Genomic DNA, 17749 nt, shown 5'->3' on the forward strand with positions numbered 1-17749 from the left:
TTAACAACACAAATTAAGCTTTTATTACTAGTGGCTGCATTTTTCATCTCTGTGTGCTTGCTTAGCTGTTTTTCAAGTCTTGCTCGTTCTGCAAATATCTATCACTCGATATTAGGCTTTACGCAACTTCTTACATATCTTATAAATAACCCCTCTTGTTACATTCACAATCATCACACCTAAAGCTGTTGAAGTTTTACTCACTTTAGAATGATGCTCCTGGAGTTCACTCATTGGAGGGATTATTTCCTTTTATAGATGGTGTTATAAAAGTTTTCTCCTACTTATTTCAGTGACACACAGAAATGCAAATGACCGCCAGTAATAGGTCAAGGCTCTCAATAAACACCAGCAAAACAACCAGGGTTTCACATTCAGATTTCCAATCTATCTATGCTCAAGCGTGGTTTCCTAATTCCAATCTTGAAGAAGTTATTTTTCTAGAGTAATTGTTTCTCTGAAATTTTAATGTTATTTACTCATTAATTTTGCATGAGGATATTATTGTTGTTCAAGTATATATCACACTGAGTATTTATGTTTATATCTACATGTGTAGAGAAGGGGAGAGATTTATTGTTTATGTACATATATTGAATTCATAGCCTCAATATGTTATTTTAATTAAATTACATATTTTCATCAATAAGCAACATGTGGAAAGATTTTGATGCATTTTGGAGTTCAAGTATTTATTCACATAAATTAGCAAAGAATGTGAGTTGTGGTCAATATAAAGGGCAGGAAGCTGAAGGTGTGAAAGTCCATAAATTAGGCATTTGATATGCCTTGCCCTTTAATGGTTTCTTATTCCTTCATTGTAAACGTCTAATTGTACTTTTAGAAGAGGTTAAATTGAGTAATAAAAATGATTTACAAATTTCAATTCAAACGTTCTCTCAGTTCATGGCTTAAAACATAAATACTTTGGAACTGGGACATTCCCAATAATTATCCTCCTCAAGGAGAAATTTTAGATGAATCTCTCTCAACATGATTATTGTATTTTATGAGTTGTCTGTCATCTGTGCATCTTAGTATGCAGGGCATTATGTACTTCTTAAACATTTGAATGTGTGAGAAAATAAATGCATTAACCCTGCTACTATGTAGCTAATTATTGAACAAAATGACATTCAACCCATGTCATGATGCTCAGGTTTTTGCTATGCCCCAAAATAATAAGAAAAATGTTCTGGAATCGTGACTATATAATCTTTGGTCATCTTAGTCTTCCAGCATCACTTTCAAAGGGATTAGTTGGCATTCAAATGAAAGACAATACAGGTTTTTAGATTAACCCAGACAATGGAATTCAGACAATAGGTGCTAAGAACATCTCCCCACTACAAGCAGTTTTAGAAATCCATAAATGTATTGGAACAAGAGAGTTTGAGATACTGAAAAAGATGTTGATGACTGATCAGCAAAACCTTGAGTTAAGTAGGGTGCAGATGTCCTAAGACTTGGAATCCACTTATTTTATAGGGCAGGTTCCACAACTGCCTCAAAATTTGTAGCAACAGGAATTTGGGATCACTGGACTTATGTAGGATAAAATAAGAAACAGCAAAGGAAGGTACTGATAAATACTATCCTATAAAAATAATATGCACATCCCATATGAGTACTATAGATGTCAAGGAGCAGGAAGTTATGAAGTACACTGAAACGTGTGCATATAAAGAGATGGAGAAGGAGAGAAGGCAAGAGAGGGTTGAGATTTGATATAAAATACCAGAATGGATATGTCAATTTTTTAAAGTGCTAAAAGTAAATTTACATACAGACAGACCTGTGCTGTCACCATATTCCTTTCAGAGCCATGTGCGCCACGGCTCCCTGGAGCTGACCCACATGAGGGACCACAAAGGCAGAGATGATTTAGTTACTTCTCCTCTTTGCCTCACTGGGCCTTAAGTATGGATAGAATTTTTTTGTTTTGATTTTTAATTCAGAGTAAAACTCGAGGGCAAATTGACAGAAATGTTTCCAGCTTATTTATAAACACAGTGTGTGAACATTGATTTTTTTTCACTCTCAGTGAATTAAGAGTTGCAATGGTTTACATATTAATCCTTGAAAGAAACTAAGTCTCATAATGGACTTTCCAAATAAGATTTACTTTTAAAATACGATTCTTTTATTCTTTGAGAATTGCATACATGTATACAATTGATCATAAGCACCCCCCATTCCTCTCCTCCAACTCCTCCCACATGTCCTGCTACCATAGCTCCCTTTCTCTATTTGTTGTTGTTGTTTTATAGTTCACTGAATCCAAAACTAGTGCTACTCTAGTGTTGATGGATTTGAAGCCATCCATGGGAGCATGGGTAAACTACTAGAAACAAATCCTACTCTCCCTTCCTCAGCAGCCATCAGATACTGTACCTCCTCAGCCCAGGACAGGGTGCAGCAGGGTGCCCATAAGCACCTGTGGCTGAATGCTTGACCTTTCGCATGTGAACACGGCTGCTGTGAGGTCATGAGTGGCACAGCATGGCAGTGTCAAGAAGACACAATTTTGTATCATTCTCCCTGACTTCCAGCTCTTAAAATCTTTCTGCCCCCTATCATACAATGTCCCTCAAACCTTGGAGGCAGGAGTATGATATTGGTGACTTGGGGATGAGCACTCCATGGATACTTCCCTGGAGTTTAACCAATTGAGAATCTCTATGTAAACCACAGTTTGCTGGAGTGAAAACAAGCATCAGCATCTCTGATGAGGACTGAGGTCTGACCTAATCTTTTGGTGCAGAGATATGCATTTAGAAGGTGGTCTAAGACTGTTGGTTTAACAGGACAATAGCAATAAGTTCTCCCATAGGACCTATGAACTGTCCAGTCATGGATTCTCGGCCAGACTTACAGTACCTGCAGTGAGTTTTCTCCTGTGGAGCCAGCCTTAAATTCAATTTGAAGGCAGTACCCATTCATACCACTATTGTGCACATCTTGCATCTCATCAACCCAATCACTATTGTAGCCCAGACTTCACAGCTGAGTGAGACTATTGATGATTCCTCCTCTGGTCCCCTGCATGGTACCTTTCAGTTCTATGAAAGATAGTTGGCAGAAGGAAGCTTTGGCCAGTACCTCTTTTTCTTTTCTCTGTGCTGGGATCATCAAGTGGTGGGCATAAGACAATGACAAGGGCCTGTATGGTTTGGGCTTTGTGGATACATCCTATTTTTGGTTTGAAAAGAGCAAGAGAAACTCAGGCTAATGACAATTTATAAGGAACCCATAAAGGAGTAAGAACAAGGCTATCATGTCAGTAACTCCTCACACATAGCTGACTGTATTCCAAAATCTCTTTTGCAGTTCATCATTAAAATACATAAATGATGTGAACTAGAAGACAACAGAAGACTGAAAACTAGTGCTGTTGACTGCTGAATGGGAGAAACCTAAGCTTTTGATGCTTACAGATGCACTAACCTCCATGTGAGAACAACAGACACTGTCTTGACTCAACAGAGCTAATGTGCTTGGTACAGCTACTTTTAAGAATACATGGCAGGTCAGATTTGTCTTGCCTCAAAACAGAAGAAAAGTATTAGTTAGAACAGCATTTAGCAGACATGTATCACGGTGAAGTTTGGTTCAGAAATTAGTAAAATTACTCAGTAGTGCCTATTCAAATGGTAGAGAGAAATGAGGCACTTGAGTTGTCTTTGATTAGCACTGGAGCTCTTTCTTGCTGTATGCATTTATTAAAATCAAACAAAACACATCTTCAAAATGACTCTAAGCTTTTGTTCTGCTTTAGGCAGGTATTAGGAAATAATCAATTGCTCAGATGAATCTGGTGTCTCCCCTCACCGCCTCCCACCCCAACCCCACTGCCTGTGTCTGGTATGATCCAACTTGAACAAAGAGAACAGGGCCCTTTTTCATGTGTCTTAATTTTATCTGGGGGAGGCCATTTGTATGACAGCAAGCTAACAGCATATCCTAGCCAACAAATTCTAGCCATGACAGGGACAGAGAATTTCAATAGCCATGTGATGGAGAGAGACAAAGTGAAGAACAGTGAAAATGCCCCTTGAAGAGTGACACTGAAATTGAGATTTGAGTAGCAGGAAGGGCCAGCTCTATGTAGACAGCTTGGGAAAGTAGTTGTCCCTAGGGTTCTAAGGCTGCACTTAAGTTTAGGGATTATAAGAAGGGACTCACATGGTAGACAGGGAGACAGATATGATCAGAGGATGGAAACAGCAGGCCAAGGCCTTGTAAAGCTATTCTTTGCCATTTATTCTAATTTGGTGGGCATCCATTGGAGGATTTTAAATGGTGACATGCTAGCATAAGCTTCACATTTTTAAAAGGTCTCAAATTCTCCAAGAAAACATGGGAATGTGGAATTCAGAGGATAAAGTGGACATTCAGATGGAGAAGTAGAAAGTAGGGGAATCTGGTTGTATGATGGGAAAGTGTCAACTACATTTCATCATGAGTGAACTGAAGAGACAAGGAGTGAGAGGAAATGAAATCAAGAATAGTCCTCATCTTGATTAAACACACAAGTGTAGGTTGCATAGACACCACACTTCCTCTCATCCAAAGTGGCCCAGATGGATTTTGTTTCTGTCTTCCTCCTGGGGAGCTGAGTCCACCCCTCTACTTATCATCACCTTCTGGATGCACTGATTTCCTTTCTGTCTTAAATCCTGCCAAACTTCATCCTGTCATAAACATTTTTTTCAGGTTACATGTCTTCCAACAAAATCTCCCAAGATATGCTCCGTGCTGCTTCTCTCAACAGACAAAGAACAACTCAAATGCCATTGGTCTTCCTTAACAGCACAGACAAAGCCTCTTTTCCTGTGACATTTCCATGTCACAATAAACAGAGAGAGTAACCTTCATTCCTATTTGCTTTCTTGGCACAGAGCAGATGCCTCAAATGTTTTCCTCAGCCTTGCTCCCCATGCATAACCGGACTACCTGAACACTTGGTACTGGAACACAGCAAGGTAACAAATTAACAGCAAATCCATGGTCACAATTATAACAAGAATTGGATCATTTGTGTGATGGAGAGAGGATGGAAAGGCACTGGGAAAGTATATGGAGGGCAGAGAAAACTTTCTATGAAGAGTGATTCTCAAACTGAGATTTGGGTGACAGGAAGGGATGTTAGGTCTTCGCTGACTCTAAAGGATTTAGTACCAACTCTAAGAAATAGTGAGGTGCTTTGCTCTTCCCGCTTAACAGACCATGGGAGAACACTGATGGCAATGAGGATCAAATTAAATGTCTAGCTGCCTAACTTGCCAAGTATGCCTCTGACCTTGGGCTCATTAAGTACTCTGTAAATGTAGTAGCCTTTGTCCTTCCATAGACACTGATGTATTTTCTCAGTAAAGTGACTATCATGTGTGATGAATGTCAATTAAAATGTCGAACTTCTACAGGTGGAGAAAGTCCACTCTAATGGCACATAAATGGACTAAATAGGAATGTGGCCTTGGGCAAGTTTTGTCAGGGGGAGAACAGAAGTGCAAGCAGTGGTTAGCTAAACTCTGGAGACAGGAGTGTCTGGATTTGCCCCTTGTCTATTGTGTGTGTTTTTAGCTCAATGATACAGAGCAAGACGCTCTATCTCAGAAGATTTCCATTTTCTCTGCTTGGTTCAGGGAAGATATTAAAATCTACTCATGGGGACTGCTGTGAGCATTAAATGCAGAACCATGATCAGATTTCCTCTCACCTTCTGAAATGGGGTGGAAATGAGTTTCCTCCAGGCTCCTTATGAGGCAAACTCCTCCTTTTCCCTCGAAGTTCCCAAATGGTACAGCTTGCTGGTATCTCATGTATAAGGAGATCCTGTGATGCAGGCTTTCCTTATTCATGTGAGCCTGCAGTCTTGCCTTTGAGTGAGCAAGAGCCTTGTCCATAATCATCACATAGCTGCCACTAATAGAGTGTGCCCACACGTCTGTGAGCCTCTGTGCCAATATTAGTGAGTTACATACAGTTTGTGTAATCCTCAGATTGTCTTTCCCTCTGAAGAAGGAGCACAGGCCTGACTAAATGCTCTGAGAGAAGTTCCAATCCCAGAGAGAAGCTTGTGAGTCCTTATTGTCTTCAGGGACAGGCTGGGCCCCTGCTCCTTCATCTTATGCAAGCTAAGCAGCTTATTCTCCATGCCATTTAGACCTGGGTTTAATTTCTAAGAACATTTTACCAATCACAATGTCAACATTCCCTTCATGATTTCACCTTTCCACAGTGGAGTTCTACTGCAGCTCATTGCTTTCTCCTTGTTCCTTGTTATCTTTTGACAGTTTCCAGAAAGGAGGCATGGCAGTTTGCAGACTAAGTTTTAGACATTTCAGACAGGCTTTCAGCACTTGAGATGCACTTTTCACACTTTAGTAGAATCCCCCGGGCATTAAACTTTTGTATATTAGCACGATCGTCAAATGAGTCCCATAATAACGGAAACTCCTAGATTTGAGCATCCATCACAACAAGCAATTAACAGCACATTAATGCACTGCTCGGAGGTTGTAAAATGCAAGTCTCAGTAGACTAGCAAGCAACATGGTACCAGGCATTTCTCCCCATGTCTTTTCTCCTTAAAAGAAAAGTCACACATGCGTACTGAATTTATACTATTCCCACACTCTCTTCCCTTTAACCCCTCCTGTCTTCTCCCCAACTCCCTCTCGATTTCATGGCCTTTAAGTCCATAATTATTACTCAAATACAAATAAATATGACCTGTTCAGTCCCTAGTGCTGTTCACATGTATATATGCTTAGGTTGGACCATTGGGTATCATTAACCAATTATCAGGCTCATCAATTAGGGACTAGCCATTAATTGCCTGTAGTTCTTCAACTAGGGGTTGCAGCTCATGAAATTGCTCTCATCCACCTTGGCATGTCAGCTGATGTGGTTATTTGCAGATCCCATTTGGGTAGCTATATTTTGGAACTATTGTCGGTACAGCCTTCCCTGTCATATATGGAAGACACAATCTCTGAGCAGAAATCCTGTTGCTCTGGCTCTTACATTTTCGATCTCTCTTCCATAATGTTCCCTGAGCCTTAGGTGTAGGTATTGTCTTATAGGTGTATCATCTGGCTCTGGACATACCATGGTAAGTTTTTCTCTGTGTTTTGACTGGTATGGCTTTCTGTAATGGTCTCTGTCTTCTGCAAAAGGAAGGTGGTTTGCTGAGGGCAAGCACTGTATAAGTATTTAGAATGTAGCTAGAGATTATACTACTCTGGTTCCTCTAAGTTTTGTGGCCTCAATAGCCACAGGTAGTTGACTAGGTTTACAATACTAAGCACAAACTCCATTCTATTGAGTGGGTCTTACATCCAATCAGACAGTTTAGGTTGCTGCCAAGGTAAGAGTTCCACTATTACACATTTAGAGATATCTTGTCGTGTTGGTCATTGCTGTTACTTGTCTCTGTAAGAGCTGGTTGGAATATTAACTGCATTTTGTTTGTTTCTTTGTGTTCCTCATTAACTTGCACAGCAGCTCCTGGTGCTATGACAGCTAATCCTCATGGAGGAGGCTTCTGGTCAATTTGTGCACAATTTCTCCAAATCCTTCAAGATGTCTTCAGCAATAGGAAATTCCCTTCAAATTCTGGGTGGCAATCGGGGGCAACAGATAAAAGCTATATTGTTTGGAGAGCTATTTGGATTCCCCTGACCAACAACTCAAAAATACCAACATGCTTGGTACTAGGGTTTTGTTAAGTAGTCTATGGGTCTTTAGGGAAGAATTATCCCTACCAAGTGGTATAAGTTCATCTAAATACACACACACACACACACACACACACACACACACACACACACACTTATATAATTAATATGCAATTTGATGAGTATAAAATTATAATTTCCAATGGCTTTTTTTCAGACATCCTTAGTGTCATTTAATCTTCTTCCCACCCTCTCCTTCCATCTTCCCTTACGTTTTTCCCCTTATCATTTCCCCATTTCCCCCTTCATCTGCCACTGTCTGCTTCTTTCCCTTTCTAAGTTCTCTGGCTGATCGAGTTTAGGCAGAGGCTGCTGAGGAAGCAGGCCCTTGGCTTCATCTGGTGTCTACAAAGTCTTGCCGCTCTCCAACCAGGACGCTCTGGGGGAGGTGGAGACCCAATGCTCCAAAACAGATGCTCCCTGTCAGAGAGTGACAGAAGTGAAAGCAGGTGATAAATTAGGGAGAGGAACTCACACTTCACAGCACCCTGCTTTTAATGATCTGTACAGAACCACTGCAGCGTGAGGTGTTTCCAAATTAAACAAAAGGAAATTCCCCTCATACAGAGATGCAACACTCTCTCCAGATTACCTGAGTAAGGTCCAGGAGACATGAGTGCATCACTGTGTGGAGGAGGGATGAGCCAGGAGACATGAATGCATCACTGTGTGGAGGAGGGATGGGCCTTAGAGACACTGCTGTGTGTTCTCTCCTCCTGAATTACATGCACAGAGGAGACCGGGGTGCCTTCACTTTCTTGTAAGTGAACATATTTCATGCCTACTCCTTCATGATCTAGATTGTTATAACAGAAAAGGATAGAGACGATAGGTAATGGAATCTCTATTGTATTTCTTTCAAAAGTTCTAGCTGCAAAGATAATCCTTCTATGGGAATATAGAAGGTAATTGTGAGGAAAGACTCCATTGAAAGGATGAAAAGGGGATTTTTGGAACCACTCCAAAGCAACACTGTGAAGGTGTAACGTGATGTTTTCTGGCCTAGCTGAGTCCTGCTGCCCTCCTCTGCCCCAAAGAAATACACAGACATTGTAGTAGCTGTAAAGCTGTTGGCCTTTGGCTTGGCTCTGTCTAAATTATTAACCCATTTCTAATAATCTAAGTACTTCCATGTGGTCTTCTCTTACTGGAGGAAGATTCATGGACCTGCTACTCCTTTGACATCCTACATGTTGACTGCTCAGTGTGTCCCCAGAGATGATCATGGTTTCCTGTTTGTCCTTGCTTACTTCCTGCCTGTATGTACAGACCTCCAGACCTCTATGGTTAGCTAGTAGCAATTTCTGCCCAGCTATGTCACTTCCTGGGATCATATGATGACTCCTTTCTGCCTATGCTTCCCAGAATCCTCCTTGTCTCCTAGTCCTACCTATCATCCTGCCTGGCTAATCTGTGTTTTATTCATCAGTCAATAAGACAAACATAAACACAGAAGAACATTCCCCATCATGAAGGTGACTTATAAGTAACATAGACCAAATTTTTGAGGTCAATACTTTTCTTGTCCATCACAATACTAGACTGTCACTCTGAGTTGCTCACAGACAAATAAAGAGTCCCACATCGAACCACTTTGTGAAGATATTTTCTTATAGATGAGACATGAAATAAGATTTGTAATCAATTAATACCATCTTTACTCAGATCCATCCAAGAAACTCAATATGACACAAATAGAAGAAGAGTTCTAATCCAGGTCACTCTGCAAAAGCATGCTCCAGCTAACTCTGAGGTACCCTAACTGTCTACCTCTTGCTGCCTCACTCCCATGTCACCCCTCCAGGGGAAAAGCAGAAAAGACATGGAAATTCATTCTTCATTGACTCTTCCTCCCTTAGCCTATCCTGGTCACAGCCTTAGTGTCTTACCAGTGCCCTCAGAGTCCATCTCACCAAATAAAACCCCAGAGATATGGGTTCTCAGTATTTGCATCAGGTAGAAACATTCACAGAAACAAAGAGTGTGATCATTTCTCTTCTTCGATTAAAATTTGGGTTTAAATTTTGATTATGAAAAAAAAAGAGGCAGAGAGGGACTGGGTCTGGCATGGACTTTTGAAACCTCAAAGTCCATCTCTAGTGACACACCTCCTCCAACTAGGCCACACTTCCTTCACAAGGCTGTACCTCCTAATGCTTCTCAAACAGTTCCACCAACTGGAACCAAACATTCAAATATATCAGCCTGGGGGGGGGGCATTCTCATTCAAACCATCACAGAGAGGAAGGAGGAAAACATGGGACTCAAAGAGTTGCAGTGAGAGGACAAAGACTGTGGGTACTGTTGGCAGATGGAGTAGATGATGGGGGAAGTACTTCTGTGTATGTTTATCTTATCGATTGTTAAATAAAATACTGTTTGGCCAATGAGATAGCAAGTTAGACGGGACTTGGAGTCAAAGAGGATTCTGGGAAATGTAGTAGATAAGTGGTGATCCAGGCAGGAAGTGACATAGCAAGGCGACTCATATCTAATCGAGGAAATAGGAAGTGGTCCTCTTTTCCCCTCTGCTCTTCCTCCAGCAGCAGGATGTGATCCACCGGCAAGGGAGGACGGACGCCAATAAGGCGTCCGATAAGATAAGTCTTATAAAATATATAGATTTATGATAATTAGACTGAGCTAACAGATGAGGAATCCTAGTCATTGGCCAAGCAGCTTTGAACCTAAAAAAAGAAAAAAAATTGATTATGTAACAAAACACACTACTTCCTCTTTCTTTAATGAGCTTAGCAAAGACATGAGCTTCTCTGCATCTTAAGGAGTGCATCAGAATGGGCATCAGATCGGTTTGAACAGAGCTCACAGAAGCCAAGACTTGAGTGTCAAGTTGTGACCATCAACACTCTAAAGACATGCAGCCCTGAGTTCAAATGCCAGCTGATGAACTAAGTTTCATGCCCAGACTATATTAGTTTAATTCCCATAAAAGAGATGAAAATAATTACATCATTGAGACTCAAGGCTGTCACAGGGATCCAGCACACCAGCATATATGAGGCACTTTGATAATAGTGATAAGTGCCAAGATGTATTCGTGTCAATAGCTGTGTTAATAACTTAATAAATTTTAGAAATTAAGGTAAACACCAGGTGTTAGCCCAGAACCAAATAAATGCTGTGCACGTCCATAAACACCCAAGGGTGGTTATTTAAAAAAAAATGAATGACTCCACCCTTAAAGAGACCATTGTTATAACTACATGGTTATTAGACTACAATTCTTTCATTCCATCATGACCATGGTGTAGACCTGTTGATATGAGTTAGAGCCACTGCATGATTAGAGTACCCCTAAGAAAGCTCTTGGAGAATCTTTGTGAACATACTGATGAGAATTTCTAGGATTGTTTTTAAAGACTACTACAAGTAATTTGATCCACCTTTGTGGATATATCTGGGTTTTGATAGTTGCCTAGAGTTGTAAAAACACCACTAAAAGGGAAAGCATATCTACCCCAGATGCTCTTTGGGAGGCCAGTACGGGACTAATCCAGCCCCCTGATCATGGATGCCAATGGGGAGGCCCCTGCACTCCTAGGAGCCTCCGGAGGTGGACTGGCGTTTTGCCCTGGTGGGTGGGGGGGACTTCGAGAGCCCATCCCACTTGAAGGGATTCGCTCTGTCTCTGAACACATGGGGAGGGGCCTAGGCCCAGCACAGGAAGATTTGGTGGACTTGGTGGAGCCCCGGTTGGGGGCCCTACCCTGCCTGGGGAGTGGCGGGTGGATGGGGTGGGGGGTAGGTTGGAGGTGGGGGAGAAGGAATGGGGGTGAGGGGAGGGAGAGGGGAAGTACATGTGAAACAAGCCTGTTCCCTAACTTGAATAATAATAAATAATAATAATAATAATAAATGATAATAATAATAATAAAAAGAGAAAAAATTTAAAATCAAAAAAAAAACACCACTAAAATTTGTCCTGGTATTCCCCAAAGCAAATCTGAAATGAGGGTATATTTATGTTTTCTTGACTCTTCTTCTCTCAACATGAATGTTTTACTTCTTTTTTTCAGAGGGGAAACAGACTTGCTTGTGATGGTTTTAGGAAAGGTGGTGTGGTAGGAAAGCAGCTATGTATCTGTGTTTTAGAGAGACCACATGGTACTTCTGGTGAGAGCTGTAGTTTCCCATGAAATGAGCAAAGCAATTTGGATGCCCCATATTCCAAAATGTACCCCATCTATTAGCAGAGCAAATCAATGCTTCACAGAATGGGAGAGAGGTGTTATGAGTCATAAACAGGGAACTAACATCTAGAATTTACAAAGAACTGTGAAAATAAAATACCAAGTAAACAAAACTGGTAATCAACAATGAACTAATGAAACGAATATATCCCACTGAATGCTTTTGCTACATTAATCCACTTAGAAAAGGTGATTGTTAAGTTTGTTCTGAAGAAAGTATTTTTATTACCTAACCTATACCCCCTTTTCTTTTATTTAAAACCACATCCAATCATTCCACTACATTGTTATTTAACACGTATACTGCGTTGTTAACATAAAAAGTATAGTTTTAAAAAAATTCATCTTCAGAATAAGGGAATATAAGAGGGCCCTTTGCAGACCATTTGTCCAATGCCAACTCTGCTTGAAGAGCTGCAGGAAGATTTCTTTTAATCAGAATTGGCTAATGCAGTGACAGTGAATATGTCCCAGGACAATGAAAATTTGTCTACCTGCAGTCCTTTCAACTGCTTCAGGCCTGTCTTTGAAATAAGAATTTGTTTGCATTGATATTTTCTTAGCTGCATCTAGCAGCTTAAACAAACAAACAAACACAAAAGAGCAAAAGCAAAAAAAAAAAAAAACAAAAAAAAAACTCTGATCTAAGTTTTCAGTTCATTTAACTGTTTCACATTAAACATCCCAAGTGTGTTGTTCACTTGCCATAAGGAGATGTGAGAAAAGCCAGGTGATGATGTCTACAGGCACTGTAGAGCAGACAAAGAAGAGAACTCTGAGCTGAGGGACCCAGGCCTTTGGAATTGTCAGGAAACATGCTTAGAGAAGAGCATTGCCTGTTTGGGGTGGCGGCAGAGCCACAGGCTAGCACCTTCATTCAAAACTATGTATGATTCAAGCATTTCTAAGTATGTCATGAAGAAAAAATTCAGTATTTCTCTCTGTCCCAAAGACATGTAGAAAACTTAGGAAGCACATAGTTTTGTTATCTGTGAGTGGTTTAATTGTAACACCAGAATGCTTTTCCACTAAGCAACATATCAATTATGTTAACAGCCTCCTGGAATCTTTTTCTGTGGTGCATTGTCTATCTTCTGTTCACACCAATGAATTCTGAGAATAAAAATATGAAATACTTTTCTGTGTAAATGTTGATATTTTCTCATATGTAGGCAAATTTTATTCTTAAGTTTTAATACTAACCTGAGAAACTAAGAAGAATTTACAAACCAAAACCCATTATGATATCCCCCCATCCCCAAGTACCAAAACAGCTTAGTTTTATTGAGTTATACCACCAGATTTAGAGACCAAAGTGCCATAGACATGTGTGATGCAAAATTCCCCAAACTTGAGCAATGGGGTGTTTTAAATTTAAAGTAGCAAGGGGAGGAAACCCCAATTTCCAAAAGAATAATTTACCAATCAAAAGCTTAGTCTATGTAAATATATTTTTATCAAATGCTATGCATTTAAAAGGAAAGATTTTTCTTCATACACAAAAATGAATTAATACCCTCAGTGAGATCAAAACACAGCATATGTGTATGATAGAATTTGTACACCGGAAATGATGCCTTGCAACCCCAAAACACATGCCATGTTTTGGAAAGTCTAGGAAGAAACTCATGAGGTTTGTGATACAATATGAAATCATCTGCCCATATCAAAATGAGTGTGTGAAACATTTAGCGAATATTAGCAGTTTGGAGTGAAATGTGATAAAAGGAAGTTGGCAAATTCAATCACTGTCTGAGGCCACATCGTGTGAGTTTGTACATGTTTGTACATGTCAAAACATGATTTGTCCTTTTAAAAGAAATTTCATTTTAAGAGGAGGGGCAATAACTGCAGGGCTACTAACTTCAGCTCTCTCTGCCCAGGCCCTGTTAGTGCCAAGATCACCTATCATTTAATCATTGGTAGATGATTAAAACCTTTAGAATTTCAAAGCTGTAGCAAATAATTCACACATATGCAAATCATGAGTTCCCTGCTTTGTTTTCAGTTATCTTCATTTCCTTAATTTTTGCTTCACAGCATCAGTTGGCAGAGACTATGGTGCTGTTTTTCACAGATTGCAAATGAGAAGATGCCAAGTTCCACACCTCCAGAGCAGGTGGAGTTGTGTCCCGAAGCAGAGCCTCTCTAAGAGTCCTGAGTACCATGAGCTTCCCACCTGTCTGCAGAAGCCAAGGGTTCTCAGGAGTGCTTGCATGCACTCGGGGAATGTTTCTTTCCAAAACTTTAGAACATAGAACTTCTAATTCTAACAGCCATAATGTATTGTCCTCTGACATGAATCCCACCTTTAAGTTCTTCAGGACAAACACCTGTGTGCCTCAGATGGGTAAAAAACACAACCTAAATTCCATGTTTTATTAAAACTCTACAACAGAAACATGTCAATCCTGAGTTGACAGATCCATAGAAGCACCGCCACTTTTGGGGATTTCGAGAGACCAGTGGTCTCATGTCTTCTTCAGATCAAGGTGCTGTAATGCCACCAACTTCTGGAAAGCAAATGTCACCTAACACCAAGTGAAATGAGCAGTCACATTGGTGACACACTAGAAAAGTCTGGCCCCTAAAATGATCTACGTATAAAACCACCAAACCAAATCAAACTTCAGAATTCCATGGGTCATAGTAAAGAAGCCTTACAATGAAAGGTTCCAACTTAACAATGAACTTATTCTATTGACCTATAGGCCCTTGAGCATGGGATCAGCAAGAGAGAGTAGTGCACGAGGAAGGTAAGAGTAGGCCGTGTGTGTGTGTGTGTGTGTGTGTGTGTGTGTGTGTGTGTGTGTGTGTGTGTGATGTATATTATGTATAAAAGCCACACCAAGAACCATTCTGTAAGCTGGCTGAAATATTAAAAAAATATTAAAAAAATATTAAAAAAATGACCTTAACTATTTAATGTATTCTACCTGGAGAGTAATAGCATTTTTATACATTGTTTTCTCAACTCTTTTTCCATAGTGTATAATGATGGGGTGGGTGTCATTCTGTATGCTGTGATTATGTTTCTCTTATTGGTTGATTAACAAAGCTGTTTCAGCCAATGGACAGGCAGGTCATAGCCAGACAGGAAATATAGGTGGGGCTACCAGACTAGGAGAATTCTGGGAGGACAGAGAGTGGGTCACCAGGGAGATGCCATGTAGCTGCAGGGGGAGCAAGAGGTCTGGGCATCACTGTGTAAGCCAAGACCACATACACACACACACTCAGAGCTCTCCATGGCATAAGATTTGTAGGAAAGCCTCAGACATGTTCTGTTTCTGGGTTGGAGGCAAACTGTCTTGCAGGGCCTGCTTCTATACTCACTGTGACCCTCTTTCGGGCCACTTACTTAAACTTGTACAAGTTCCCTCTGAATTATTAATAAATAAAGAGTTCATAGTGCTGTAGTCTGAATATGGCTTTTAATATTTGATATATTCTCAGAGCTTTGATTCGAGATCAAGATCATACACTAATGGATATGAGAGTGAATCAAAAGCTCCTGTATTTGCAAATGATAAATACTTCAAGTGGCAGATTTCTTCACAACTCAACTTTATTATCTCGCATTGTAAAAACAACTATCAAAAGATCACATTATGCCTCAGAAACAAATATTTATTTTCAATTAAAACTTATAAAAATGTATAAGGCAAACAATAAATCAGTATGAAATCATGCTGGCATTCTTCCTCTGAAGGTCTCCGCCACATAAATCCTCTACCTGTGAGCTCTGCTTTAGTCTCACCCTAAAATTTTTCTTCCCTACTTAGCTGCTTTTTTTTTCAGTTATTTTTAAACTGCTTTCTTTCTCCATTGACCATTAGCAACTTCTGAGAGCTGTGTCAATAATACTTGAATATCCACCATAGAGTTTCCCTTTCAGACAGCTTGAGATGAAGGGGCCCTCCAAAGACTTAAACAGTCAGCCCTACCAATTCCATTTTCACCATCTGTTGTCAAGACACTCGTCTTATTGAAAGTGCCAACCCACTGGTGAGACAGCTTCTCTCTTTAGCATGCAGTATTAGACTCATTATCCAGTTGCTCCCAATGCTTACTACAAGGTTCTCTTCATTCTTTCCACACAATCACACTCAATGGTACTACAGTTCTTTCTCTGAGCAATTCATGTGCCATTGTAACATTTGCAACCAGGACTGATTTTTTTCAAGATGTTTCTCACAGTGTTCATCTACACTAGAGTGTGCCACAGTTCTCCCATTTCACACTTTGGGGGTTGGTTTATAGTGACGTGTCCTGATATTTGGAATAAGCACCCTCATGTATGACTGTGGCTGCCCCCATTCCCATCCCCATTCCCACAGAAACAACTGACAATGGGATTGCCCCACCCCCAACCCTGTGTTGCTTCTTTTGGATACCACAGTGGAAATGCTGGCCAAATATGGGAAATGCAACTGGGACATTCAGAATGAACATTCACTCTTTACGCAGACCGTCTTGACAGAAAGACATCACTTGACAGCTCAAGAACACAAAGAAAAAGTCAAGACAAGGACATACTCCCTCAACTCACAACATTATCCCAATACCAGCCTTTCAATATAGAAGACTCTCAGATCTTAGAAAAGCTCTTCTCTATAGAAGTGCTGTACTGCACACAGAAAACGCCATACCTATCAAATGTTTGAGTCAGAGGACAACTTTCTGGAGTTGGTTTTCTCCTTCCACCTGGGGACCGAATTCAGTTCATCAGACTTGGTGGCAAGCGCATGTCCTTGCTGAGACATCTCACCAGCCCAAAGACACCATCTTTTAAATATCACTGTCATCCCCTTTTCTTGCACAGGTACTCCCTTTGAGTTATCTATGTGAGTGGATGCCTCTCTCGAAGGATGATTTAGGGTAACTTATATCCTCTGGGAGTCTCCTTCCTTTTTTGCAAATCAGGGAAAGCTGTATAACTTAGTGATTGTTGTGAGAATTTAATGAAGCCAAATACAGACAAGAATGCTGGACAGAAAGCAACAACCTCAAAACCTGTAACTTCCAGTTCACTTTCATTGTCTGGTAGTTAGTCACTCCCCTGGGTCTCCTCACCTGAGAAACAGGGACAACAACATGCTTGCATGGCACAGGGTGGGGGTGGGGTGGGGGTGGACAGAGATCAAGGGCAATATCAACTTAGGTAATTAGGATGAATTTTTACTACTAGTGAATGAATAGAATATTCCCAACTCAAGCTAGTACATGCAATTGCTCTAATTTTTAAGTTTTTTCTTAGTTTTATGTAAGGTCGTTTTCTGTCCCAGAATCATCCATCACTGTCCTCATGCTCCGAGAGCCTGGGGTACCTTCTCAGTACTTCTGTGTTCCTTATGACCTTGATGGTTTTGTAAAGTGCTGATTTTGTCATTTGTAAAGCATTGTTCAGCTTGGCTTGACTGATGTTTACCTCAAGGTTAGATGAGAGTTATGAACTTTGGGGGTGAAGACTACAGCAGTTAAATGACTTTGTCAGCAAACTTTATCGAGGGTAAAGGTGTCACATGACTCAGCACTGTTACTGTTCTTAGGAAGCTGGTAGAGACGGTGCTTGTCATTTTCATCACCGTGAAGTTATTCGTTCATCTCCCTCTCTTACTTTTCACAGTCTGAAAGCCAGTTACCATGCAAGACCCATACCCATGATACTGAAGTTGTGTTCACTACATGCTCCACTTCCTGGTGGGGGGGCAGGATCAATCGTTTGACCATTTTCTGCCTGAGTGGTGTCCAGGGTTTATTTAATGATTTATTGGTATCACTGTGTATTCA

This window comes from Cricetulus griseus, chromosome 2, assembly GCF_003668045.3.
Source record: "Cricetulus griseus strain 17A/GY chromosome 2, alternate assembly CriGri-PICRH-1.0, whole genome shotgun sequence".
NCBI classification, from domain to species: domain Eukaryota; kingdom Metazoa; phylum Chordata; class Mammalia; order Rodentia; family Cricetidae; genus Cricetulus; species Cricetulus griseus.